This window comes from Colobus angolensis, unplaced genomic scaffold (genome assembly GCF_000951035.1).
Source record: "Colobus angolensis palliatus isolate OR3802 unplaced genomic scaffold, Cang.pa_1.0 Scaffold43, whole genome shotgun sequence".
Classification (NCBI taxonomy): Eukaryota; Metazoa; Chordata; class Mammalia; order Primates; family Cercopithecidae; genus Colobus; species Colobus angolensis.
The window spans coordinates 2,709,531-2,712,500 of NW_012117710.1; the positions used below are offsets into that span (position 1 = coordinate 2,709,531).

Below are 2,970 nucleotides of genomic sequence, written 5' to 3' on the forward strand. Positions count from 1 at the left end.
GGCGGCGTCCGAGGACGCGGGAGGAAACGAGGGCAGCGCGGCCGAGGCCGAGCCCCGGGCGCTGGAGAACGGCGACGCAGACGAGCCCTCCTTCAGCGACCCCGAGGACTTCGTGGACGACGTGAGCGAGGAAGGTGAGGGCGCCCGGGGCGGGGCTGGCGAGCGGCGCGGGAGCGTGACTGAGGTTCCGGAGGTGGGAGATGTCGTCGGGCTGTGCCACTGGTTCGTGCAGAAGTTCCAGCGACGGTGTCCGTGTACTCCTGGGAAGCCACCGAGGGAGGGGTTCCCGAGTGCCCTAGAGGCGTTCTGAGACCCCAGCGCCTCCCCTTTTCTTTCCTAAAAAGGGGGACAGGATGGAGCTAACTTCAGGAACCAGGGATTTCCATGACAACCAGAAATCTGAGAGAGTGGGAGAGGGTACACGGGGTACTCTGTTTTGGCTGGGTGTGCTGTGAGTGTAGCAGCTGGGGTTACGGCAAAAACCGAAGACCCAGTGTCAGGTTTGCGGGTCTGCATGTCCAAGCTAACCAGTGAGACCTCCCAAGGTCTGGATCGGAGGAACAGGTTGTCGCAGAGCCGGTGATTTTGTCCTCCTGCCCCGCACAATTGTCCATCTCCAGAGACTTCCCTAGTGGTACAGGCAGACCCTGTCAAATTCCAGCTTGGTTCTCCTTTATCCCCTCTGCTAAACCTGTAAGACGAGTTATTTTTCCAGGTTTTAATATTGTTGGTAACAGCCTGCTTTGCCTTCATCTCAACCTTGATTGGGTTTACAGGCATATTTCTGCTTCCTGCCTCAGAGAGCTCTTTTCCTAAAGTGACTTCTGATGAGAGCTGGTCTCATTTGTTTTTCTTTTGTTTTTAGCCCTCTTAAGCCTTTAAGTTGAGAAACACATCAGCCTCTGCGGATTGGCTAAGTTAATACTGGAGTGAGAAAAATAAAAATACCCTTGCTGACGTAGCCAGATACACACCAAGACAATTTAGGGAATAACGTGGAATTGCCAACTTATAATTGAAACGTATTTTTAAAAGGCTATCAGAAATACAAAAATCAGCCAGGTGTGGTGGTGCACACCTGTAGTCTCCGGTACTTGGGAGGCTGAGGCACGAGAATAGCCTGAACCCGGGAGTGGAGGTTGCCGTGAGCCAAGATCCCACCGCTGCACTCCAGCCTGGGTGACAGAGTGAGACCCTGTCTCAAAAAGTGAAAAATTAAAAAATAAAAAGGCTGTCAGTTACTGTGGCCATTATTATATTACACTTTCTTTTTTCATAGAAAACATTTTAGCATGAAAAGCAGGAAGAACACCACAAACTCATGAAGACTTTGGGAACATCTAGTCTGCGCCCCTCAGTCCTGAGAAAATGTGTCCCTGAAGGTGGAGTAGGCTGCTGAGAATTCGCAGTGGGTCCGCTTTGCGTGGCTCACCAGACTGTCCTGCTCAGAACAGTGTTCTTTCTAACACTTCCATTGTTGTTATAGTTTAAAATAAAAACTTTTGGTTTAATGACTATTTTGGGCCCTTGGATATTCTGCTATTTTTTAAAAAGTATTATTTGAATCCCAGCACTTTGGGAGGCCGAGATGGGCGGATCACACGGTCAGGAGATCGAGACCATCCTGGCTAACCTAGTGAATCCCCGTCTCTACTAAAAAAAACTAGCCGGGCATGGCGGCGGGCGCCTGTAGTCCCAGCTACTCGGGAGGCTGAGGCAGGAGAATGGCATAAACCCAGGAGGCGAAGCTTGCAGTGAGCTGAGATCCAGCTACTGCACTCCAGCCTGAGCGACAGAGCGAGACTCTGTCTCAGAAAAAAAAAAAAAAGAAAGTATTATTTGAGCCCATCGAATTCACAGATTTCTAATATGTAAATTATTTCTGGAATTGGGAAGAGTTACAGGATGCTCATGTGACCACAAGGTTGACCAGGCTGGGTGATGACTATGGGTCCTCAGGGGGCCCATGTGGCCCTGAAGGTGCAGTGTTGGCCAGAGTGACAGGTGAGGCATCTGGTCCTGAGGACTAAGGCTCAGCAAGCAGGCTTTGTCATGGCCTGCCTAGTTGTGGTAGCGCAAGTGGGTTGTGTGCGTTACGAGAAGAGCTGCCCTTCAGGGTCAGTGTGCAAGATAGTATATGAGTGTGTCAGTTCTTTCCAAAAGGGCCGAGTCTTCCAAGGAGCAGACCAAAGGTGGCCCGGAGTCCCTGTCTTGCCTTATTTTTTTGGTGCAGATTAGCATCTCAAACTGTAATCATCCTTTCAGTTTAATGTTTCAGCTGATCAGGATTTTAACTCTAAATGTCTTTTTTACATTATTAACTATTTTTTCTGTTTGCTATTTAGTGTTGAGAATTGTTCTTTTCTTTTTTTCCTGGAGACAGGTTGGGAATCTGTGAGCCACGTGTCACCGATGCTTGGGCTGAGAGTGATCAAGGCGATGTGTCTTCGTGGTGTAGTTATTTCATTTGTTTCCTTCCTAGATGTGGGCTGGTTCTCCTAGACTAGACGCTTTGAGCTTGTGGGAAGGAGTACACAGTTTGTGTAAAAGCTAAGCTTTTTATTGCAAGCCTTATAAATTCAGATCTGGCTTGTCAGGCCATTTAATTATATGGTAAGTGCTTTAGAAGTTACCCTGGGATTTGACTAGTTTCCATAGCAGGGTGTCCGACACTGCAGTGACTGGCAACTGCCTTTTTCCCTTTTTTTTTTTAAATCTCTTGTTCCTCTCAATTTTAGCATCTTTGAAAATAAAATGGAGATTTTTTTTTTTTCTGAGATGGAGTTTCGCTCTGTCGCCCAGGCTGGAGTGCAGTGGCCGGATCTCGGCTCACTGCAAGCTCCGCCTCCCGAGTTTACGCCATTCTCCTGCCTCAACCTCCCGAGTAGCTGGGACTACGGGTGCCCGCCACCTCGCCCGGCTAGTTTTTTGTATTTTTTAGTAGAGACGGGGTTTCACCGTGTTAGCCAG

The 2,970-nt window shown here is 48.9% G+C and overlaps 1 protein-coding gene across 1 annotated transcript in view; it reads left to right on the plus strand.

Moving 5' to 3' along the window:
* Nucleotides 1-2,970, plus strand: part of EIF3B (eukaryotic translation initiation factor 3, subunit B) — a 26,055-nt gene continuing 23,085 nt past the window's right edge. Inside the window, exon 1 of the mRNA XM_011956966.1 lies at nt 1-134. The gene's annotated coding sequence lies outside the window, so the exon portion shown is untranslated. The remainder of the gene's footprint in view (nt 135-2,970) is intronic.